The 26,751-nt window shown below is 46.3% G+C and overlaps 1 long non-coding RNA gene across 1 annotated transcript; it reads left to right on the top strand.

The window, feature by feature from the left end:
- The first annotated feature begins 238 nt into the window (after positions 1-238).
- LOC142766916 (uncharacterized) lies at positions 239-26,324 on the top strand. The gene is made up of 3 exons (XR_012884659.1): positions 239-368; positions 14,171-14,294; positions 26,171-26,324. It is a non-coding gene; the product is annotated as an uncharacterized LOC142766916 (long non-coding RNA).
- The last annotated feature ends 427 nt before the right edge of the window (positions 26,325-26,751 follow it).

The following is a 26,751-nucleotide window of genomic DNA, read 5'->3' on the forward strand; positions in this document are numbered from 1 at the left end:
CTATTGCACAAGTGTTCCCGCTTCTGTTGAATCCCCTGACAGGGCTTTCTTGACTAGTACGCGCTATTGTGCTGCTTTCCTAGAGTTTTCGCAGATGTTTGCCATATCCGTTTGTCGCTTATAAACTTCATCGAAAAATAAATGACAAAATTACGAAAACTATCAAAAGACAGTCCCTATAGAAGGGCCAGCGAGGTATATAAATGCAGACGCTGCTTAGGAAGTCCTCTTGCAGCACGCTTAAATTCGAGTGGACATCAACATGGCCAAATTAAGCACATGCCTCTTGGTCATAATTGCAATGACGCTATTTTTGATCGAACTTTCTCAGCAAGCATTGGAGTACAGGTTTCTTCCTTTCGAAAACGGTATGTCCTCAGTGCCATTTCACATGTTTGTGGTCTGCTTTGACGTGATTTTACAATACAAATGGATCTCTATTACCTATGGTGATTGAAGATGTTATCGTAAAAAAAACATGAAACATTTTAACGAATGGTTTGGCAAACAACGTGGTTTTTTTAGACTAAGTGTATCAAGTTTGTCGATTTAGAAAGAGAGAGACCATTCCTTTCTTCAATTTATCACCTAAATGAGACCAGTTAAAGTGAATACACATTAGTGGTATCAAACACGCGGTCAGTTATCATTTAGCGATCTCCACAGCCCACATACGGCTCATTTGTCATAATGTTACACAAGGTAAGGTAACTAAATGGGGGGGGGGGGTTAATGGGCCCTGAGTCCGCGATCACAGTATAATGATGATGATCACCACCATGACTCGTACCCACTCAGGAAAATCGCGGTAGAGGCAACGTCGTCTTCCTTTTCTATCCGGGCTTCCCTCGTTTTTTCTGGTAGTGATACCCCGTATCATTCCTCCCGTTTCAGACGAAGCCCTCCGGGCGAGTCATTCTTGCATCCTTCGAGTAAACAGCTCCAGGCGGGCAACATGCGTCACCTCTGTCTTGCATGAACGTCGGCCACTAGTGGTGACACGTGCAATTTCATAGTTGACCTCGCTGAGACGACGGAGTATCACGAACTGACCGGCGTAGTGTGCCAGTAGCTTTTGGCTCAAGCCACGTCTGCGTATTGGCGTCCACACCCACACTAGATCATTGGGGGCATAGGTTACATGCCTTTGTTGACTGTCGTAGCGAATTTTGGAGGACTCTTGCACTGCCAGTGTGCGTAAGCAGGCAAGTCGACGTGTCTCTTCCGCACGACACAAAGTGTCCGCAATTGTTAAATCGTCATGGACGGCAAAAGGAAAAATAGTGTCCAGCATATGTCGAGGTGAGCGAGTGTAGAGCAAATAAAAAGGGCTGTAGCCTGTCGTTTCTTGTTTCGACGTGTTCAAGGCGTACGTGACGAATGGTAATACTTCATCCCAGTTTTTGTGGTCGGAGGCGACGTACTTTGACAACATGTTGGTCAACGTTCGCTTTGTGCGCTCAGTGAGGCCGTTAGTTTGTGGATGATACGCAGTTGAGTGTCGGAACTTGGTGGCACACAAACGAAGTAATGATTCGACAATATAAGCGGTAAATTGTCGTCCGCGGTCACTTATTATCACGCGAGGAGGTCTGTGTCGGAGGATGACTGAATGCAACAGGAACTCCGAAACCTGGAATGCCGTGGCGGAGCATATGGCAGCCGTCTCGCAGCACCGCGTCAGGTAGTCGGCGCATACAATCATCCACCTGTTACCTTTTGAGGAGCGTGGAAATGGTCCCATCAGATCAATACCGACCTTTTGGGAGGCTTTACAGGTTGCAGGTGACCAACTGGACCCGAGGAGGGCCGCTTGTGGCTGCTGGCCACGTAGTTCTAAATCGTTTTTCTCATTTTCGGCCAATAGAACCGCTCTTTCGTGCGACTAAGTGTTCGTACGGTGCCTAGATGGCCAGAGGTGGAGTCATCATGCGTGAGACGCTGAACAGACGTTTGGAGGGACGCAGGAACAACCAGCAGAAAGCGGGTGCCCGCCGTGGACAAGTTTCTCTGGTAAAGAAGACAATTTTGGACACAGAATCGGCCTTCGCCTAATGAATTTCTCGCTTCAGGGAAGAGAGCTTGTAAGCTTGGGTCATTACACTGCTCAGCGGCGAAGGTGACGGCATCGGGAAAGCCAGACGACAGAGAAGCGATAAGGTGGTCAAAGTTATCGGCTTCACAATCTGTCGATGGTAGCGGCATTCTGGAGAGGCAATCCGCATCAGCGTGTAGACGGCCAGTCTTGTATGAGATGGTGAAGACATGTTCTTGCAAACGAATGGACCATCGTGCGAGGCGGCCGAATGGGTCACGAAGGTTGACCAGCCAACACAGGGAATGGTGATCTGTGACGATAGTGAACGGGCGACCATAGATGTATGAGCGAAACCGTTGCACGGCAAAGACTACCGCTAGGCATTCCTGTTCGGTCATGGTGTAGTTGCGTTCAGGCTTGCTTAAAGAACGACTTGCGTAAGCCACAACGTGTTCCTTCTTGCCAGAACGCTGAGCGAGAACGGCACCGATACCGATGCCACTTGCGTCTGTGTGAGTTTCCGTGGCCGACGAAGGATTGAAGTGCCGAAGTATTGGCTGTGAAGTTAACAAACACTTCAGCTTGTGAAAAGCGGCATCACACTCGGAGGTCCACTGAAACAGGCTGTTCTTGCGTAGAAGGCTCGTCAGGGGGTGAACGACATCCGCAAACTTGGGTATGAACCGGCGGAAATACGAGCAGAGCCCGATGAAGCTACGCAGTTGTTTCACAGATTTAGGATGCTCGAACGATTCAACGGCCGCTGTCATTTGTGGGTCAGGTCTAATGCCATCTTCGTCGACGAGATGTCCTAACACCAATGTCTGTCGCTCGCCAAAGTGGCACTTTTTTGAATTCAATACAAGGCCAGCTTTTTCAATGCAGCCGAGCACGAGGTCTAGGCGAGTGTTGTGCTCATCAAACGAACGTCCAAAAATTACGACATCATCAAGGTAACACATGCATATATGCCCTTTTAAACCACGCAATATAGAGTCCATAAATCTTTCGAATGTCGCAGGAGCATTACATAATCCGAATGGCATAACATTGAACTCGTAAAGTCTGTCGGTCGTAACAAATGCCGTCCTTTCTTTGTCAGCTGCGTGCATCGGAATTTGCCAGTAACCTGATCTCAGGTCGACATATGAAAAGTAGGACGCGGAATGTAGGCAGTCTAGAGCATCATCGATGCGCGGCAGCGGATAGACGTCTTTCTTGGTAACAGAATTCAGTCGGCGGTAGTCAACGCAAAATCTCCACGTACCATCCTTCTTCCTCACTAGAATGACGGGAGCAGCCCACGGACTTGCCGATTCCTGTATTATTCCCTTTTCCAGCATTTCTTGGACTTGCTCGTTGATGATCTTGCGCTCCGATGGTGCCACTTGGTAAGGTTTCTGCCTAATGGGATAGCCGACTCGGTGTGGATCTGATGACGTATCCGGGACGCTGGGATTAAGGGCCTTTGGCTATGTTTAGAAAAATCGAACACTTTCGAGTGCTTAGATAGAACGTCGAGCAGAGTATGACGTTCGCTTTGATCAAGTGACTTGCTGACCATTTGTAGCGATTGGGCATCTTCTGAATCTTCTAAGCCTAGATGTTTATTTTGGCTTGTAGCATCAACAAGCGCAACCAGCGTCGTACATGATTCGGTCTAAATACTGCAAGTTTCATGCCACCAGGCAGAATTGCAGGCTCCATGGAATTGTTCATTGTCCACACACCTGCCCGTCCATCAACGACTGACATTATACAATGGGGAATGAGAAGGTTCTTTTTCAGGCATGCCAAGAGAATCGGTTCGAGCGTGGCGTCAAACGTGCCACAGTTGTTGCTGGAACATGTCACGGGAACACACATGGCAGAAAATGCAGGAACGACTGTGTCCACGGAGACGAAAAAGATGCATTCCTCCGGAAAGGAATTTTCTAAGAGCGCCGTTGGGAAAGTACCGTGTATAAAAAGATGCCCACTTCTGCAGTCTACAGTTGCCCCACACTCACACAAGCAGTCAATACCCAAGATAACGTCATGTGTAGACCGCGGAATAACCGTAAACTCTGTGCAAAACACCTTGCCACACAGCGAGGCGTTCACAGTACAATATCCCACCGGACACAACACGTCACCACTTACACCACGAAATGTCACCCCACGGTTCAGACAAAACATCACTTTTGGCCCTAGCAGGTTTTTAAAATTTACACTCATCACCGAGACTGTCGCACCTGTACCCACAAGTGCCATAGTACCACTCCTTCGACAACTACATGAACTTTGTTCTTCAACATAAACGCTGACGGGGGTATATCTGTAGATAGCACCTGTGATCTCGCGGCCGCACCCCCACTGGCCGCACCGACTAGTTTTCCGGCGGCGGTGTACGTGCCCGTCTCCGTGGCGACGGCGATCGTGGAGCACGGGGAGCTGGTGGTGGCGTCAAACTTCGATTAAAGGCTGGCGAGGGGTAGCGTGACCCGGTAGCTGCGCGTGGTTTCCGTGACGTGGAGAGCGGATAGTCGAAAGGTTGGTGAGACATGTGCCAAGACTCTCGCTGATATGGGCGATGGTCACAAAAACGTGCAATGTGACCCGGGATGGCACAGTTGTAGCATACCGGAATTGGTCGAGGGGCACGTGGCTGCTCAGAGTAACGACTCCTCTAGGAAGGCATGGGATAGTGGTGCCGCCCTTCGGGGGCACTGTAGGCAGGCGATGTTGGGTAAACAGGCGGGTGAAAACTTCGTTCGTAGTTGGGAGGTGTTTGACGGGGGAATCCAGCCTGCCGTGTGCCTTGATATGCATAAGCGTCTTCTGCGTAGATCGATGGTTGCCATGGTGGAAGAGAAACATGAGTCCGCACTCGTTCTGGTTCGCTTACGTACACGTCCTGAAAATCGCTGGGGCGATGATAGGTCTGCTGACATCGAAGCAGCTCTTCTCTGACAATCTGCCGTATGGTCAAAGCAAGGTCGTTAGGCGGCACTGTTTCAACACTAGCCACAGTGGGGACGTTGGACAGGCGGCCGAATTTCGGAGAAATTCGTCACATCTTGGGGGATTCAAAGGAACGACAGTGCTTCATCACGTCGGACACGGAGTTCAAGCAGTCTTTCCCAATTTAGAAATTGTACACGTCTTCGGCTATACCCTTGAAAACGTGTCCAATCTTGTCTTCTTCAAACATCCTCCCATTCACGATCTTGCACAGCTTCAATATTTCTTCAATGTATGTCGTACATCTTTCTGCTGGAAGCTGTGCCCTCTGAGGCAATGTCTGCTCTGCGCGTTTCTTCTTTGAGTCCGAATCACCGAAGAACTTATGCACTTCTTCAACAAAACGTTCCCAAGTCGTGAACATGTCCTCGTGGTTCTCGTACTACATGAGGGCGGTGTCAGTTAACGAGAATACGACATGATTGAGCTGTTTGTTCGAGTCCGAGCCATTGCTTCTGCTCACCCGCTTGTAGTTCTTGAGCCACACGTCGACGTCTTCTCCTGAGGTCCCGCCGAAGTTTGGTGGCACTCTGTAGTACGGCACGGAACCCATTTGAGTTGGCCTCGAAGCGTTGGATGGCTGCTCTTGGACCATTATGATCGGCGAAGGTGGAAGTCCGGCGAGGCGGCGGCTGCGACGAAGTCCTGGTATGGAAGCTCCCGTCTTTGGGTTCGTCCTACTCCGGCACATCCACCAAATTGTTACACAAGGTAAGGTAACTTAATGGGAATGGGGGTTTTTAATGGGCCCTGAGTCCGCGATCAAAGTATAATGATGATGATCTCCGCCGCCATGGCTCGTACCCACTCAGGGGAATCGCGGTGGAGGCAACGTCATCTTCCTTCTCTATCCGCGCTTCCCTTGTTTTTCCTGGTAGTGATACCCCGTATCAATATTTTCCTTCTATTTTCGTAATGATTCGTGACTTTCGAAGTCGCAACGATCATCTGCCAACAGTAGAAAAAAACCGCCAGAGCTGTGCGCAGCACTGTCATGGTGAAAGCTCGAACAGCATTGTATGAGAGCCTTTTTTAAACACTGTTCGGGTAGCTGCTGCTAGCATGCTTGCAGGGCACCCACTACGCTATAAATTATTATGTAGTAGGCAGACAAGGTCAGCCGTCAATCTTCGCAGATTCATGGTACCCGCTACACACTTGCAAGCATTTTTGGGCAGCATTTTGTTGTCTTGTGACGGTCGACGATGAAGATTTATGGCAGAACCTTTTGTAATCACTACAATTCCTCAAAGTGGGTATGCGCCACAGGTAATGGTGAACAAGATCAAGATTTTGTTAAGTAATAGAGCACTCCACTACCCACTAGTTGCGCAATTCGCATTGTGTTACACAAGGTCGTTCCTTTGCTGTTGTAAAACGCTTCATCGCTCCTAATAACAAGATTTCTTTCGACGACTTCAAGCCTGCCTAAGGTCAGTTTCCGGAAACGTCCGCAGCACCAGCGTGAATCAGGGGTTTATAATAGGCTGGCACGCAGGAAACCCGGTTTCGTATCGCGTTGTGTCCTTGTTCTTTTTTTGCAATTCTGGGCTTTTGTTTTCTTTTTTTCGAGTGATACAGGTTACGGACACTGATGGCGGCGGTGGACAACTGCAGCGCCGCACAAGACTGGTGTAGTGGTGTCATAACAGCTTTCACTGTAAAAAAAACGGAGTGCTATCTTGAACACTACAAGATCTATCTGGACTCCTTGGCTGGTTTCTGACCTGATCGCTTTTCCATCGACAATGTATGACCTCGTTTCCTGCGTTCAACACAAAAAGTCCCCGTAAGCTACTATATGGAGCTATGTTCCTTAAAGAGAAAGGCACGTACGACAACGTATTACATGATGCCTTTATTGATGACCTTGCGGTGGTTTGCCTCGGTGGCCGAGTTTTCTTAGTAGATTGCGAGTCATTTGGCTGCAAGGTGATGCTTTGTGTCAACAGAAGATGGCCCAACTTCACGACGCTATAGTACCAGGGCCGTGTCTCAAGACGTAGTTCTCTGTGCGACACTATTCAACCTCGCACTTGTTGGTCTTGGTGACTGCTTACCAACTGCCATCAAGCTTTGAACAGATCCAGACGAAATCTGTGTCTGAACTTCGGCAGTCACGCGTCCTCAGATACGTGGACGACGAATCAACGGGCGGCCAATTAGTTATGCGAAAACTCACATGTTTTTTTTTTTGCGTAACTATAGAGAGGAACCTCTGTTGGAGTCCAAACTTGGCCTGAATGAAGAAGCGCCTGACATCAATTTGCAAACTGTTCCATTTGTTGGCAGGCAATAGATGGAGAATGCCATAGAGGCAATGCTGAAACTCTACAGAGTGGTGTTTCACGGTTTTCTGAGATATAGCCTTCCAGTGCTGAGCAAGAATTACAAGAAAAATGTTAGGGTTTCCCAGGCACCACAAGCGCACGCGCTAAAGGAGTGCCTTAATTTGTCCGAATATACGTCAACAAAGGCAACTATTGCTATTGCTTATGACGGACGATCCAATGGAAACTCACAATACGGTGGAAGGCCTCAGAACGCACGACAGACATATTTTACGTGATCCTTGTCATCATCTTGCCACGCTGCCTTCAGACAGGCCTCAACCATCGTTCTCTCAAAAGGGTACTGACACAATAGCCTTGGCCTCGCGTTTTTCTGCTGCAATGCGTTGCTAGGAGCCTGTTAGTCATGACACGACACATTGTTTACTGCAGCACGCGACGGATAATTAATTACAGGCCCCTCAATATCAGTCCGTTTCAGTTTCGGTTTGAGAGAGTTCCAAAAACTGGGTGCAGTTGTCGCCACCTAGCATGTGCAGCTCTTGACCACGTCAGCACACAAAAATATAACGCACTTCCACACTGCCCGCATAAAGAATTACTTTCGAATAGATGGCGGAACTGCAATGTCGCCAAACACATACCTTTCTAAGCGTTCGCCACGGCCACGCACTTGCAGCCAGACGCCGAAAAATATGGACAGCGGGAACTAACGCGGCAAAAAAAAAATGGGGGCTATGACGTCGTCATAACTTCTCTTGCTGACCGTAGCATGGTGACGTGATGAAATTAGGGAGCCGCCTCGGGGTTCCCTCCGATGGTGTCTATAGCGCTACGGAGTCGGTCGCTCACGCAAACTTCAAAATGAATTTGAAATACCTTCCAAGCAATATTCGCTTTTGATATCTTGCAGATGATATGCGAATGTTCACGAGAATCAACCCCACAGGCTATCTCGGCCCCGAAATTTTCGCTCAGTACTCCTTTAGGCCATCGGGAAGTGTAACAAACTTCTTTCGTGCTTCAGCACTGCATCTAAACCGTCGGTGACTCTTGGTGTCTCATTCGGCCCGCAGTACATCTCAGTGTGCCAGGAATTCGAAAAAAAAATGTACTGTCGTCGCCTATGCTGAAACAACTGTCTCTGCTTCTCTTGCACGACAGGTATGCGGGCAGCTTACATATACAGAATGTTTGTTCCAGGTAACTTGAGCCAGAGTTTAAAAATATGCCGGCACACGCAATTACGACGCGACCAAATGCATCTTGCTCACCATTGTCTGGAGTTAGACTATTTTCAGCTCTCAAGTATTGTTTAATTGAATCGGTTTAACTAACTTTTCAAGAAACAAAGATTGTAAAAAAATTTGATGAGAAAGTCGTACATCGTTTCGCAAACCTTCCAATTAGATAATTTTGAACTTTATATCTGTTAGGTATTAGCGTTTTTCTGCTAATTACAAGTGTCCGCAAAATACAGAAATACCACGTTACAAACCCGCTTGTGCGTCAGTGCGCACGATGATTTCAGTGCTCCCTAACGTTCCGCGTACGAACGATCATAACATCTGCCCCGCGTGTTGTTCGTACTTGAAATGTTAGGGAGCACTAGAATGATCGGGCGCACATAGGCGCGAGCGGGTTTGTCACGTAGTATTTTTTGTATTTCGCAGGTACTTGTAATCAGCAGAAAAACACTAATACTTAACAGATATAAAGTTCAGAACTATCTATTTGGACGTTTTGCAAACCAATCTACGAGTTTATTATTGAAATATTTTATCCATCTTTGTTCCTTCAAAAGTTAGTTACTTAAACAGATCTAATCAACAATATTTAAGAACACAAAAATAGTGTGACTGACTCCAGGAAACGGTGAGCAACATGCAGTTGGTCGCGACTTCATTGCGTGCGCTGGCATCTTTTTTACTCTGCCTAAAGTTACCTGGGACACACTGTATATACTGGTAGTTCAACAATTCAATGTCCAGTCTTCGTCCAGTGCAGTGTTAGTCCCAGCAAAATCTATCATTATCAGCTTTAGGACTGACCATCCCACGACGTCAATAGCTGCTGAACTAGCCGCTGAGCACGCTGCACTTTGTGTCGTTCCTTTGGAACCACCTCAACAATGGTTCATCTTCAGCGGCTTGAAGGCACTCCTACTATATGCGCTATTAGCTCTACATTGCAGGTCATGTGAGCAGCTCGTGTTCAAAATTCGATGTCTTCTCCATACAGCACATGAGAAAAGACACCACGTGACGTTTAAGTGACTTCCAAGTCATTGCGGCGTGATTGGAAACGAACACGCTTATGATGCAACTCGAGCAGCTGTTGAAGGAACGCAGAAAGATACCATACCATTTTCAAGGTCTGACAGAGCCAGCAGTCATCGAAGGCTTCTACAGGAGATCAGGCTATCTCAGTGGTACCCAAGAAGCAGCGTGACTACACCGCCTGTGTTCTTTGATCAAGATTCATGTACTAACTGCACTCCGTCGGAGAGATGCCACACTGCATTGTCGTTTGTGGCTAGGTGTGGCGTTCACCAAAACTTACTCCTTTCACATTAAGATGGCCGACTACGCTCTCTGCGATGCTTGTTGTTTTGAGAAGGCGCTACACCACATGAGGCCTGACTGCCCAGTACACCATGTGGAGGGACAGTGACTGGCGTTTGTTTTAGAGCTCCGTGACAATATATGAATGCCTTTTCTGATCATTGTGTTGTGTGATTAGTCTTTCTCCGTCTCGTTTTTGTGCTGTTCCCTTCAGCATCAATAGAATAATGTCAGTTGAATGTATTCTTGGGAGGACATCACAGCTGAAGGCAACCAAGCAACTCCTGAAGTTGTTTAGAACAACTCATTTGGACAAGCGGCTGTAACAGCGATGTCTAGTACCCCACGAGCGTGATGGACCTGTAACTGACTGCATTTTTGTGTGTTTGCTGTGTTACTTGTTTCATTCATCTTTCTTTCCACTCTATTCTCTACCTCCCCTTCTCGTTACCCCGTGTAGATTGGCAAACCGGCTTTTCTGGTCTGCTTAACCTCCCTGCATTTCCTTCTCTACCCTATCTTCTTTCGCAATGCGTAGTTATTGTGACCACTACGAGACGCCGCCACCTTTCAGTTAACGCTCTGGCAATCATACAGAAAGTAGCTCGCTAATTCCACGAAAAAATGAGAAGAAGCTGCTCAAAATCATGAAGTGAGCTGGCGAAGAGGCACATTTCCTAGCCTTTACGTTGTTGATTCCCAGCGCGGTTTCAGTTTATAGCTGGTATGAAAGGATAGGTGAAACGTTTAAAGCGTACGGAAGATCGCTGTAACATCGCTCCTACTTGGCGGATAGTATATATGTTCATGGTAGACGCTATTTTGATCAATAAGCTCTTTTTATGAAGCCATTACAGCACTACTTGAAAAAGTGTTGCAGGTGCACCCTATGTAATGTAGGAAATATGGATAGTAGACGCATACTCATGACAATCAGCACAAAATTAAAAATCATATACACGGAAAAGCATGGTGTGGCACTTCCTTGCTTTTTTCTGTCTTTTTTTGCGCTGATTACCGCGAGGTCCGCCTTTAAAATGCATTTAGAACATGTGAAGGAAATAAGAGTTTCTAACGAGTGCAGCCTTATCTATCTGTCTATAATTATTCAGTGGTCAGGTCATAACAATCGGCTGAGGTCTAGTTTTTGTAGGCCCAGTTATCACGAGCGAAATGTATGTGCGCCTGGTTTTTTTTCGATACTATGCCCTCAGCCTTTCATTATAGACTGTTGCAAATGTTAAGTAGGACCCACACAATTATACGCAGTTTACCCAATAGGTTGCATTTGCGTTTGAGCCTACAGTGAACACTGGCACAGTTACACGCATTTGGTACTCGAAACGCCACTCTTGTTGTGTTAGCTGTATTCTTCTCTAAGTTTCATTCCTCGATTTGCTTCCTTACCGGGTGGGTTGCAGTAAGCGCAGTCACCACACGCAACTGCCAGCGAATCAAGTTACGTTTAATTTTTGTTCTCTTGCAGAGAAAGGGGACTGTGACAATATAGCTGCGTATCACATGTTTCTCAACCCTGGTTCACAACACCCTCTTCCACTTCATCCCCCCAAAGAAATGAGCTGATCAAAAAAAAAAAACTGGTGCAACTTGTACTCGGCCACGCTAGGTAAAAAGACGGTGATAATAACAATATTGGGGGTTATACGTTCAAACTTTTTATACGGTCATAAGAGACACCGCATTCAAGCGCTTCAGAAAATTACATCACTCTGGTGATATTTAACGAGCACTGACAGTGCCTGGAAGACGGACCTGTACCGTTTTCGCTCCATCAAAAAGGCAACCGATGCGGCCGGGATCCAACCTGTCACCTTTGATTCCGCAGGTCAGCATCGTCGCTAATATACTGCCGTGGTAGACCTTCGTGCATTTCTTATCTGTTGTTGAACGAACTCAAGAATTTTGCTGGTAGTGTCTCCGGTTTTTCTGGGAGTCTGTTATTAGATACCTTATTATATGTGATAGCGATTATATGAACACTCTCCAATAGATTTTGCCGCTGGCATCGGTGTCGCCGTCACTCACAATATATCTATACGTATCCATATGTATGAAAACGCAAGAAAGAAAAACAATCCAAAAAATGACTCCGGCGCATGAAATCGAACGTGGAACCTCTGAATCGTGAATGCGAGGCATTATCCACTGAGCCATGAAGAAGCACCTCAATTAACTTTCAAACAGCAAGCTACTTCTATCTATCACTTACCTCTAGTCGACCAAGTGCTTCATTCTGCTAAAGAGTATTGAGTAACCGTGAGTGCCCTCCGGCAGGCCACACACCTTCGGAACGTATCCTGACAGCCCCGTGGTGTTTAGACCGTCCAAACCTACGTTTGACAGGGCCAGGAATTTGAAACAAAGTCGGATCTCTTGACACCAGCGTTCAAACAGCTGACTCTACATATCCTGCACGAAGTATACAATTACCACGCTAAACTTTATACGGATTGTTCGGCAAATGTTAGGAGATCTGCAGGAGCTGTGATCTTCCCAGGAGAAGCCGAAACCATCCAATTTCGAACGGCTCATTAAACAATACCGACAGCCACAGAGCTCGCAGCACTCCGCTGTGCACTCGGCAGGATTGATAAAGAAGCACCCCTAAAATGGAGCATTTTCAACAATTCGAAACTAGCTGTGTATTGTATTCTAACTGTGCTACGGGGTGGACCTCAAGACCAATTGGTGGGTGGTGGAAACAAGACAATTGTATCAGCAAGTACTACAGAAAGGACACGATGTAACTTTTCAACGGTTACCAGGGCACTGCGGAATCATTTATAACGAGCGTGCCGACGCTGCAAAGAATGCTCACGAAAATGGCATGATGGATCGCATTCCACTGTCAAGAAGCGATGTAGCAGCAAGGATTAACACGCTCGCGCACGATGTCACCAGGTCTCTGTGGAACATGCCCAGATTTATACACACACGTCTTCACCGTCTGGACCCATACCACCGACTTTTTGTCTTTTTGTTTGTCACTATGTCCGTTCATCTCTCCATTCGTTCATGCGGCCATCTTGGTGCTTTGCTCGCTTGAGCTTGCTCGCTGGTCTATCCGTCCATCCGTCTGTCCATCTGTCTGTCTCTATGCCTGTCCCCCTGTCTTTTTGTCCGTCCCTATGTCCGTTCATCTCTCCATCCGTTCATCCGGCCATCAATTCATAGCTCATGAATGATACCAGACTTTGGCCGTGCCCTCAAGATAAAATAGAATATTGGCCAACATGAGCGTCGGGTCAAAGTTGTATATAGTGCACTGACCCGTTCGTATAGCTGAAGCCATTTTTCGACATCCTTGTCGTCGTACCCGGAAAAGGTGCTTGGGTCATGTGGAGTCGTCAGAACGACGGTGCGGTTCGTTACTGCTGGATGCGACGCTGTTGGACGCTGCGTGGTCTGACGAGGCACGCTTGGGGAAGGTGGCGACGAATGGTCGTTCTCGTCGCGATCAGCCATCGTAGAGGCAGCCAAGTAACACCCCCATTGTAGAATCGTTGTGGATGTTGATTTTGGGAGGACCCGCACTCTCCACCAAAATGTTACGGGGAAAAGGCGTCGGAGAAATATGTTTACCATCGAGAAAAACAAGCAGGCATACAAGATGGAACCCAGTCTGCACGAGAGCTCTGACATCGTCCTCTTCCTTGTCGAGTTTCGAGTTATCCGTGGCGCTACGTAGCAATACGTACATCCTGGCATAGGCGAGCTAAGACACTCCTAATTGTTTTTCAAGTTTATCAGACTTGTTCGACCGCAGCCGGGCTAGTGCGGCACGCGCACTGTGTGCAGGTGCCGCTCCTAATACACCGAATGTCTTACAGATGCGTAGCGGTGTCCACACATATACTCAGGAAGTGCTTTGTCTCTCTCACTCTTTCCAACACAACAACAAATAATAGAAAAGTTGGTGTTTGTCGCAATACTACTTTACAAAAACTGGGATTACTTATGGAATTATAACCGTACTGCTGGACGTTCCCCCCCAAAAGTATACAGCTTTTTCTGCAAAGGCCACTCTTCAAGGGTTTGCTGTAAGTGGCATAAGTGGCTCTTTTTTGTGAGCTTAATTTTGGCTGAAATAATTGAGTAGGTAGGCTGATCTTAAATTGTTTAAACCCTCTGTTTTTCTTACCAATTGCGTCTTTATTATTTCCTAAAGGAAAGTGCATCTTCAATGGCGAAAAAGTCGGCGTTGAACAAACCTCTGTTTTTCTTACCAATTGCGCTTTTATCATTTCCTAAAGGAAAGTGCATCTTCAATGGCGAAAAAGTCGGCGTTGAACAAAGCACGTACGAGATAAAGACGTGCATGCAGTGGACTTGCTATGGGAAAATCAACAGCACTCATGGCAAAATGAGGGGCGCATCGTGAGTCAATATTCAGTTGATTTTATATTCTATCACACACAGGCTGTCTGATTAGTCTTCTGACGGTTACAATTTTGAATAAACTGCGAGTTAACACCGTTTCAATACATTTGATCAGACGCGATGACGGTTTTGTGACTACTTTTCATTATAATTTTGCTGAAAAAAGCATTCACCTTCACTTGTACGCACCCTTCACCTAAAAAAAAATCAACTTTTACGTGCGACTTTTTTTCCCTTGAACCAACTCGAGCTTCACGCGAAAGCTGTTATCATTTAGGTGTACCTGCTTAAATGTATTCAAACGTGTGAACAATCTAGTTAACAATAAAAATTACAGCATGTATGCCGTCATAAGATATAAATAGGTCACGAATTCTCATAAGAAATACTTTTTTCAGGTTGTCATCGAGAAAACATAGTGCCGAATAATGCCAGCCACATTTTTAAGGCATCAGAAAACTGCGAGTGACATCACAAATGTGGTTGTGTTTTGTTTTCTTGTAGTATGCAGCAGTTTCAACACTATTGAGAGCTAGCTCTTGACAATAGTTACCTATATCACTGCTATTGCTAATGAACTATAGAAATTTTACTGTTTAAGGAAACAGTGAACTTTCCCTGACGAATATAGTTACCTATATTACTACTACTGCTAATGAACTATAGAAATTCTTTTGGTTAAAGAAAGAGCCTGCTTTTTCTGACAAATTCAATCCTAAAACTGGTGGTAAGGCATTTTGACTCAATATATGTAGGTGCTAGTTTTATCCACCGTATTGTTTCTGGTAGAGATTTGTTTAATAAATTACTATATGCATAGATACACGATTACGCGAGGTCACCTGACTCAGTGACTGCGAACCCTAGCTTTTATGCCACTAGCGTGATCTTCAGTGCTAACCAAAGTGAAAAATATGCTTTGAGTTTCTTCCTGCTGTTTTGAGAGAAAGTGTAGGAGCCCGAAGCAGAATTCGCTCATATAGTCAAAATGGCTTTAAGTTGTGGAAGTTGGTAATTTCCTATACTTAGCGTACGGGTGTGTATTACAAAGAGGCGCTGAGGAAGGTAAGGACAAGCGCATACTACCAAGCGAAAGTTTATTCAGAAATCTGTGACATATATCCCCTTATAGATATTGGTTTAATGAAAAAATACTAAAACATATACGACAAAATGAAACAAAAGGTGGCGGCTTATCTGCGTGTTTCGCTGGAAAAGGTCGCCGAGAGACAATAGTCTTCTTAAACAGCTTAAGCGCAAAAAGGTAACAACGAACTAAGAGAACAACGAGGACAAGCTAATAGTCTTCTGTCTAACAAGAGAGCATAAAAAGGACGTTCTGCGTGAGTAAACAATTGAGTAGGCGCTGCGTCATACATGAACGACCTCTAGAAATAAATTGGAGTAACGTAGTTTTTTTTTTTCCTAAAATTCGAAGCCACTGGTACGTGGCAGCACCATGTAGTTATAGTGAAGCGTAGGAAACATCCGTTTTCTCGATCGTAATAACGTTGCATTGCCAGCGTCACGTAATAAGCAGTGTGGTCCTTACGATTACGCATATATGCATTTTAAAAATGAAGTAACACACCACCTAATGCTCCCGTATTGATTGTGTGCCTAAACATCTCCAATATTCGTGTTTAGATTGACAATCTTGACTAGTATGAATCAGGCCAGCTGATATAGATGGGTAGTCGTTCAGAAAGGATTTAAACTATTGCTCTAATGGCTGGATTGAGTGACAGAAAGAAACAGAGGACCGGCCCACAGGTATAATTTCTGCGTCGTAGTATCCGAAGACTATCGTCTTTAAACAACCAACAAAACCACAAATCCTCTTTGAAAAAAGGCCTCATTGCTGCTAAAATAGATCACAACCAAAGTTTAATGACTCCAATATAAAAAAATGGCCCCGTATCTGAATGTTTCACTGCGAATTTCATTGAAAGACGATAGTCTTGCTTCTGGAGAGATTGCGAAAAAATTGGGAAGCTCCCACTTACCTGGGAATGGACGTTATGCGAAGCATGCGGATAGAAGTTGACCAGGTTGCAATTTTCTACTGAGTGATACCACATGAAATGACGCTAAATATATGTACTAATGCTGCACGAACAGACATGTGTTGAAGGGTTGCAGATGTTTATATAACCAGTTGTTCACACTTGCACAACGATTCCAACTGAAACATGCGTAATAGAACACCAGAAGCTGATATGAAGCGCTGATACTCGCGAAGATGCTGGCCTGGACGCTGCTAACTAAATAAACTTCAGCGCATACCAACTAACCACAACTGACGTTAACCCGACGTGACAGCTGTATCAAAGAAGTACATATGTAATCTTTATAAAATTGGGTAGGCTGCACTGCAACCCCTATTGACGTTTCACGAAGGTTAGCGTATACTTAAAACGTAGTTCTCGGACCTGGCTTAGCTCTGTGGTAAAATGCTTCATGGCAACGCAAAATTATCGGATTCGACTCCAGCTGGAACCCTGACATTTATTCTTTGCATTCGTCGGGTCGACGCTCCCGCTGTCGGGTGTTTCTTAACGCTCGCGTGTTAAAATTGTCCACGTGTGTTTTCGTCGTTCCTAGGTAGATTCTAAGCGTCAATCACCTGTGGCACATACCCTCATACCAGCGGCACGTACCCGCCCATGGGTTTGTGCCACTCTCTGGCGGGAAGTGTTGGAGGACGTGCGTGACAGGATTGTGACATTATTCGTGTGTTGGTCAGCGCGTCATATTCGTTAAACCACCTTACCCTCCCATGTTAATTTTGGCTCACGCCAAGTTAAGGCAGTAATCACGAGGGCACCCAAACATAAGCGGCTAAATAGATAGATAGATAGATAGATAGATAGATAGATAGATAGATAGATAGATAGATAGATAGATAGATAGATAGATAGATAGATAGTTAGATAGATAGATAGATAGATAGATAGATAGATAGATAGATAGATAGATAGATAGATAGATAGATAGATAGATAGATAGATAGATAGATAGATGATAGATACACTCAAAGTCACCGAAGTTCACCAAGAAATGCTTCACATTAAACGTTTATTATATGTTCTGCGCGAAAAATAAGAGAAAAAAATTCGTGGCCCCACCGAGGTGGTCTAGTGGCTAAAGTACTCGCCTGCTGACCCGCAGGGCGCGGGTTCGAATCCCGGCTGCGATGGCTGCCTTTCCGATGGAGGTGAAAATGTTGTAGGCCCGTGTGCTCAGATTTGGGTGCACAGTAAAGAACCCCAGGTGGTCAAAATTTCCGGAGCCCTTCACTACGGCGTCTCTCATTATCATATCGTGGTTTTGGGACGTTAAACCTCACAAATCGATCAAAAAATTTGTGAACGGTATTCTAGAGACGCTACGTGAGTGCTTCGATGCGTGTAGGGGAGGCGAACGAGCGCATCGAGGCACGTCACACGTGAGATATCAGTGCTATCTGGCAGTTATCTTAAAAAACGAAGCGCGCGGCGTGCGCGCCCGTCCCAGAGGCGATAAAGTGTAGAACGCAAAGCAACGGGTAGGTGTCATCACCGTGTTGTCTTGGAAAAGCGTTGGAAACACTTGCCTTTTCGAGCAAGCGTTGCATTGTCAGCACAGCGTGATAAATGATATGGACCTTAAGATTACTTAAGTATGCTTTTTGTGTTGTAAAGCCACACATACACAATATTGACGTGCTGTTATGGTGCCTCATATATGCGCAATACTCACTTTTATTTGACAATCTCGCAAGTATTGATTGATTGATTTGTGGGGTTTAACGTCCCAAAACCACCATATGATTATGAGAGACGCCGTAGTGGAAAGCTCCGGAAATTTCGACCACCTGGGGTTCTTTAACGTGCACCCAAACAATCTCGCAAGTATATACGCTGAAACTTGAGCAATGCTGGTGGGCGCTGCGGATCTGGTTGGCCGTTTTAGATATTGTTTGGGTCATTTGGAGAATCGTTACGGCGGACAAACAGGCAATTGTACAGACAGAAAGACAGACAGACCGAAATTTTTGCGTCGAAGGTATCCAATAAAGACTATCGTTTTTAAATATGCCCATCCCAGGTATACGTTCTTTAGCGTACATTATGCGTGCAAGTTTTCCTACGTGACCACACTTAGTTTTCTGCTTCAAATGCACATTGAACAATACTAAACAACATCCACACTTTACCGAAACCTGCACTGTTTCGCATGCAATAAAGGCTCCCGAGAAGTAGAGCAAGCAGTGGGCGGTAAATGTTTGCTGCAAGGAAATTCCAGATTTCTTATGTATGATGCTTATGACATGTGTCATTTTCCAGCAGCCCGCGCTGTCTGCAAGGCAACGCCAGCATCGTCAAATTGGGCAGTTATACTTGTGTCAACTGTTCATTTGGTATATTTTTCGATGTCTTCCCTTTTCGTATGTTCATATGGAAGTTAACCTGTCAGTATCTACGTGTGACAGTTTTCTGAATAAGCTTTCATGTGGTAGTGTGTGACCACAGACATTGTGCAAGGTTTTAACCTCTTCCCTATGTCCAAACCTCCACAAAAGTATACCATTTAAGGCAACAAGAGAGAGCAACACTAAAACATTTATCGAAGATAATACCAACATATCCACAACGTGAGTTAAGTTAGACGAACTTGCTCGCAGATGATAAGGTAACCCGTGAGTCCTCGGTACACATTCCCACCTCCATATATAGACCTGACAACGTAGATATATGTTTCGGGACGTAACCGCAGCGTTTTGGCGGTGAGCCCAATCAGCTGCTGCGAGTTCACCGCACTGCTGCCTTGGCTTCGGAGGTGTTGATGCGGCCTAGCGGTAAGCGAACCGTATTCACTGCGTGAGTTCCCGTCGAACACTAAGAAAGAGCATGGGCCGAAAGCAAACGTGCCGTCTTGAGTGGTAGCGCACCATGTAGTGAGCATTCCTGAGATCACTAGAAAGCAGATTATGATGATGATAATGATGATGATGATGATGTGGTGCCGTTCCCTTTATAACAGGTTGCCGCTTGTGTGGCGGCTTCGCAATAAAGAAAGAACAGGAGTTTAATCCCCCAGCTAATGTAAAAAGAAAAAATGGGAAAAATAAACGATTGAAGAGGATGTGAAGAACGACCTACTCTAATAAAAAAAGAAAAAAAGAAAAAGAAGAGGGAAGGAGTCCGTTCATTTCACGACCCTCTGAAGAGATACGCTTCTCCACCTTTTCAAGCGCCGCTTAGTGTGCTCCCCCGCTCTTCTGTTCATCTCCCCCCGTTCACCCTCAAAACTTAGTGCGACATGCAACGGAGTGTCTCCTCTACGTTCGACTTCCTTGCACTGCACCACAATGTGTTTGGTTGTTTCGCTCACGCACTCACAGACTGTACACAACAGATCCTGCTGATCACAATCTATAGTCAGCTGGCGCTCCAAGGTGCATAGTGTCCTAGCTCGCGCCCCGACGAGAAGGCTGATTTCAAGGCTATTCTTATATATGGACGCCCTGCCAACAGTAAACTTGTGTTGTCCATATAAGATAATGGAGCTCCTATACCTTTCCCCTGCAGTCACACCTCCTCTTCCTTCTCCTCGACATAGTCGCGCACATCCTTCACATATTGCTGCCATGTGTCCACCTGTATAGGTGCCGTAAAGAAGCTATATTTCTTCTCAAGGCGGTATATGCGGTTTGTCCAATTGGTGAGCATACACGTCGCTGAGAGGCAGTCAAATACCAGTCGCGCGAGTCGCTCTTTCCGCAGAAAAGGCAAGTGGTCATGGTAGGTCAGTTTGTTTGCCACCTTCCGTGCCTCGAAGGTGGACCACCGAAAATTTCCTTGAACATCCTCAATAGTTACTGCTTCATGCAGACCCAAAGCAGTGCGGCCGACCTCTCGCTGCCATCGTTCCAGCCATCACCTGGTCACTTGGGAGAGGCAGACAACGCATGGCATCGCAAAACGTTAGTGCCGGCACATGCGCAAGCTTCCACATGTCGCGAATTATGAGATATCTGTTGAATCCCCATATACTTCTGTACCGAAGAACACACTGTGCCCACAGTGTGTTCTGACTATTTCATCGTGTTCCCTATAAATGTCGCCTTCTGCACACAGCGTCACTCCGGGATACTTGTACGATGAGGCAACCCCAGTGCCTTTCCAGACAGCGTCAAGGTTTCGTTGCCCAGTGTCACACCCACCAGCTGTACTACAGTCGTCTTCTTGGCGTTTTATTGAAGCCCACCTTTTCGACTTCCGCTGCACAGGCTTTTAGGAGTGCCTGCATGTCTCGATGATTTTCCGTCATTAAAACAATTTCATATGCAAACGCTAGTCCCGGTATCTTGCGATTTTCGTCTGTACATGTAGTACTGTATTTTAAACTGAAGCCAAGGGAAGAGCTCTATATCACTCGCTCAAGTCCGGACACAACAATAGGTATATTATCAGCGATAGTGAGCAGCCTTGATGAAGTCTCTTCGAAACCTCTACAGATTTTCTCATGACCCCAGCAAAGAACGTTGTAAATGTGTTATTAAGTAATCTTTCCGGGAGACCCAGGTCTCTCAGGCAGTTAAAGATACTGGCATGCGGAATATTGTGTCACATGCTTTCTCTACATCCAGGAAGCAGCAAAGTAGTCCACGGTTTTCTTTTCTGGCAATCTTGGCGCACCGCGTAATCACGAACAGGTTGTCTTTCAGCCGCCTGCCCTATCAGAAGCCAATCTGTAGTTCAGAGAGGAAACTTTAAACTCCGCGCACCCGCAGGTGATAAAAGACCTAGTCTTTTATCACCTGCGTGAAGCCTCTTTATAGCGTGCAGGTGCCTGACATTGGTCTGTAGTGACTTAGACGACCTGTCTTGCCTCATTTCTTGAGGATCGGCACTACTCTGCCGAGTCGCCATTCTACGGGTACAAAACCATCCAACATGTTGGTGAAAAAAACTGGCCCACTGTTCTTTACACTCCGAGCCTAACCACTTAGTTAGGGTAGCTGGTACGCCATCCGGTCCAGTGGCTGTGTGCGTCCGAAGACGGCAGATTGCCCGTTCCACACTTCTGTATGAGAAAGCCGAGTTTGTCTCTGAGAGGTGCGGAGTGGTCGGCACACTCAGAGTCTTAGTTGTACGACTGTCTTTTGCGCTTGCTGGACTACACAGGGCCTCTAAATATGTCATCACATGCCTTTTAAGGTCTACAACCTGTTGTCCTGTTTCACTGCCCATCAATGGAGCTCCGGCTGCTCTTTTCTATCAAGCGATTGGACATAGTTCCAGAATATTGCAACCGTTGAGTTTCCCTCCTCTCGCAGGTCCTGTAACATCTGTCTATTGGCATTGACTAGCTTCATTTGAACAGGGCCTGCATTCCGAGATTCAGCTTGACGTAGTGCTGCATTTTGTCATTACATACCTTGGGCTCTTTTGCCTTGACTGCACGGTGGTGGGCACGGTTTGCCTGTCGGCGTGCCTTCCATGTCTGAGTGACTTCGTTGTCCTACCATTGTTTGTGCGCGTGGCGCACGGGGTTCGTGTTGCGGGACATGTGCCATGGCACAGTGCTGAGCCATATGTCGATGTATTCTTCGTACGTTTTTGCCTCTCGTCGCCGTTCACTGTCCTCAAATGCTGCAGCCGCCGCTTTTATACTTTTAGCCGGAAGGTGCATTTGACCATCGAATGTGATGCGGCGCTTCGTTTTGAGGTGTTGTGTGCGAGAGGAATCAATTCGAATACGATTATAATCGATTCCAATGGAATAACCTCCTACTTCATCGATACCGATGGATTCGAGGAGACGAGTTAGGTTTTGAGATAAGAGGACAAAGTCAATAGATATTGCACTGTCTCGCGCACACCATGTGTGTTTTCTCTCGCATCTGGAATTAAGATTTTCAATATCCAGTTGTAGTCGTTCCGTCAACTGCATCAAAAGGCTCCCATTTGCGTCCGTGTAACCACTCAGTTAAGACATATGGCCGTTAAAATCTTCAAGGATCAAAACTTCCCGGCTGTTGGTCATGCACTTTGAGTCCTCGTACACACACTCTATCAGCGCCTCGTTGGCCCCTAGCCGAATACCCTTGGCCCCTAGCCATCTCTTTGTGAATACCCGCCAGGGCTGCATTTGTCATTATTGATAGCATCACTCACTCCAGCATGTAGAGTGACTAATCTTCCGGCCCACCATAGACGCCTTTAGCGCCAGTGCTATCTAGTGAGCATTTCGAAAATCACTAGAGAAGTGGACGAGCCATCGACACTGCCGGACAAACAAGCCTTTGAAAAGAGAGTTTGTAGGTCGAAGCGTCACCCCGCTAGATGCTCTGCATGCTTTGTCCGGGACACTGAATGACGATGCCTCATCTCGTACTCGTCTCACAGAGTCAAGACTTCTACCAGGAGCAGTTGGCACAGGCAATCTCCAATGCAACTCTGGATGAGGCGAAAAAAGGGGTGGGTTGGGATTTTCGTGCACGCCCGGGCCACGATAATTGCAGGACAGAGTAGTGTACCTGTCTACAGCTGTGGCCCCGCCACGGTGGTATAGTGGCTGAAGTACTCGGCTGCTGACGAGAAGTTTGTGGGATGGAATCCCCGCAGCAGTGACTGCATTTCCAATGGAGGCGGAAATGGTTTAGGGCCATGTGCTCAGATTTGGGTGCACGTTAAAGAACCCCAGGTAGTAAAAATTTTCGGGGCCCTCCACTGCGGCGTCTCTCATGATTATATGTTGATTTTGGATGTTAAACCCCACAAATCAATCAATTATTCAATCAATCTGCAGCAGCTATTAGGTTGGCTACTTGGACCTACTCAGCCGCTTTGCAAGAGCGATAATATGAAATAATTTCGCTGAAGAGCAGCGGTGGTGTTTAGGGCTCCGTGTCAAGAGCTGGGGTGAGAGCCCGGAGGCTAAGCGCTCTGGCGGCCACGACAGCAGCCTCATATCCTCATAAGCCCTGCTAGTCAGGGGCACGAATGATATTTTCAAGGTACGAAGGGCGGAAGTCCGTCTTGTAATTTGGCTGGCTAAGGAGGATCTCTCCTCGCCCCGCCGCGGTGGTCTAGTGGATAAGGTACTCGGCTTCTGACCCCCAGGTCGCGGGTTGAAATCCCGGCTGTGGCGGCTGCATTTCCGATGGAGGCGGAAATGTTGTAGGCCCGTGTGCTCAGATTTGGGTGCACATTAAAGAATCCCAGGTGATCTTAATTTCCAGAGCCCTCCGCTACGGCGTCTCCCATAATCATATGGTGGTTTTGGGACGTCAAACCCCACATATCAAACAATGAGGATCTCTCCTCTACTCAGTAAATGGCACATGGTTCTCCGGAGTCCCTAATTATGATAAGCTTTTCGAAGCATGACCCATTGAAACTTGCGCCGACGACCCTTGCGGGGCTCACCGCACAAACAACAGGATCGGGCTGCAGCGTCTCCGCTGTGCAGTCCCTGCAGCGGCAAGGTGCCGTGCGCTCCCTTCCGTATTATGGCATAGTGGCTGGAGTAAAGCACCGATTGTTGATTTGTTTCTGTGACTAAGCCCCTGCCACGGGCCAGGCCAGAAATTCAGTCAGCGGAGCTGTTGGCTCCACGACTGCCGGGGCACATTATCGCGTCTTGTTGAACAAATGACCGCCCGTGGCATTTAAAGAAGAAGAGGTGGCGACAACTAAGAATTGCGCGGAAGACGGTGGATTGTACGCGTTGAAGACTGATCTGGACGTCTAGTCTTTAGCTTTCGAGAAAAGTGGGTCAATGGAGACCGCTAGAGGCTCTTCTGCACAGTTCTCAAAGCAATGCGTGTTGGTCATTAGCAAACGGTTCGCTTTGTCGGAGCATGACCCTCATAGCCACCCATGTTCTACGCGTCTTGAAGGAGCTGGCCCGTTGCCCTCTCCCAAATTTTTGTTTGTTTATTTGTTGCTGCACTTATCTAGGAGCAAGGTTTTCCCACTGCTCTGGACTGAAAAGGTGGATGTCCGATCCCGGCTGCGGCGGCTGCATTTCTGATGGAGGCGAAAATGTTGTAGGCCCGTGTGCTCAGATTTGGGTGCACGTAGAAAAACCCCAGGTGGTCAAAATTTCCGGAACCCTCCACTACGGCGTCTCTCATATTCATATGGTGGTTTTGGGACGTTAAACCTCACATATCAATCAATCAAAGGTGGCTGTCAGGCTGACAGGTTCACTGACAGGAAAAGATGTGTCAACAGTCACGATTGCCACAAAGGGGTGAAATCGAGACCAGCGAAAAGCGACCATGGGACCATGACCGCGAAGGCGGCTTGAGGAATGAAAAATTGATGTGAGAGACAATGAGATGACTGAGACATATGATGGACGAGATGGTGACGAGGCGCCGAAGTTTTGGAAGGTGATGGCATAATTTGTGGTTTTAAAGACGATATTCTTGTTTGGGTACGTTTTCTTAGGTATTCTACTCAAGTCAGCCTGGCTTGTCTATTTGCAGACTTGGTCAGCCTGGCTGGTCAATTTTCAGACTATTTACTAGGGCGCTGAGAGAGTAAAAAAGTGTGCGATGACGACCGCTATCGCAAATCTGTTTTATGTCTAGCTGGTGCTAGCTATAGGCGATATGGGAAAGGATTTATTGGCGAAAAGGTTGTCTTTACTTTGCAATTTCCAAGCAAGATACTTTCGTCTGCCTTTTATTACACGGTACGTAGGGTTTTTCTTAACGACGAAATCCACCTGTGTCACTCCCTCTTTGACTGCGTATTGCCACGTTCCATTTCACAAGTTTTTGTTATCGTTCCGAAACACCACACGATTCTCGGCGCAAACCGCGCCTGCAGGTTTCGAGAAGGTTCCGGACTGTAGTAGATCATTTCGATAAGATCACGCCCACTGTGCGAACGGTACAGATTGTTCTGGGACCTACGCCACCGCCAGCGATAACGCTAGAACATTCGACGGCAAGGGTATAAATGCCGACGCGCTTCGCCGCTTGTCAGTTGTTGATCGAAGGCCGACGCTGCGTTCGCCGCTATCAGTCCGAGACTGCTATCTGTGGAAGACTGCTGCTGTAATTAGACTTTCCCTTTACCGGGCACAGGTTCGCCCAAATAAACAGTTAAATCCCAACACGAAGTTTCCTGTCTTTGGCCACGTCACGACCCCGTGACAGTATAGTTCTATCCCTTCCGAACAAGTCATCGCTCCGTATTTGTACGTTCTCAATCGATTTACTTAGGCTAACTCCAACAGATGGGTTGTCATTTCTGCAAATTCAAGGGTGTAAGCCCTATATATATTCAACGATTGAGGGGGCACCTCATTAGATTCTGCAGCTGGGGTAGGTCTTCTTGGAATGGCCATTTTTTAATCTCTCTGTCTTGGTGAAATGTATATATATATATATATATATATATATATATATATATATATATATATATATATATATATATATATATATATTTGCATGGGCTCTCTGTACCCGACGTGGTCAAGTATGCGATCACTCGAGTGATTCGCAAAAACGGTACTACTGTTATTACCGAATCGCAAAGACGTCAACAAGTGGTCGCAAATCGTGACCGGTAACTGTTGTCCCGAATAATCGATGGTCTTTAGGGCTAGTCTAACGAAGCACGAGTTTACCACCAACCACTATGATCACTAAACAAGTTCGCTCATTACTCACTGAACATTAAAGGAATCTTCAATACGTCACAAATTTGACGATAACAAAAAATGATGGTCAATAAGCATCACAAAAAGAATCAAGTGGATACTTGTGTCATTCTTACTGGTTTAATATGTAGGCAGACAACAATTTCATGGTAATGATGTTTCATTGTTTTCCTGCTGCATATTCAGCATTTTTTTCTTTGCAGGTGTGGGGCTGTGTGGGCTCCACCACCATGTAAAGTAATACCTATGAGGCCAGGTATACACCCGAAATGTTGTCCGAAGCCATCATGTCCCGACAAGGTTATTGTATAAACTAGGCGCATATGAATAAAAAAACGTTGAAATATTGTGACTTTTCTTAAGTGTTATGTGTTTTTACTTGCCGGTGTAGGTGTCGTTTCAGCATTGCTTTTTAATGCACTTTTATTTTTTTTGTCGTTTTGGTTTCTGACGGTTGGTTCGTTTATTGCTTCAAGAAATATAGCCCAACATAAGGGTTGGTAATACAAATCGGGGGGAATAATCGACCATTTTAGATTCCGCATGCAAACGTCATTCCCGGGAACATTTTGATAAATGTGTTCTATTTACCTAAAGTAGTGGTCTCCAAGTCGTTTCAGCCAGCGGACATCAACAATGCAATTTAGACCCGTAAGGGACTGGGTCGGGAAGAAGGTACGAGTGGTGATGGAGGGGAAAGAGATAGATAAAACACAGCGTCAGCATACGCTACAATTTGAAAAAAAAGCCTCTCCTATATCTGATATATGGGTTATTTCTCAGC

This window comes from Rhipicephalus microplus, chromosome 7, assembly GCF_043290135.1.
Source record: "Rhipicephalus microplus isolate Deutch F79 chromosome 7, USDA_Rmic, whole genome shotgun sequence".
NCBI lineage: Eukaryota > Metazoa > Arthropoda > Arachnida > Ixodida > Ixodidae > Rhipicephalus > Rhipicephalus microplus.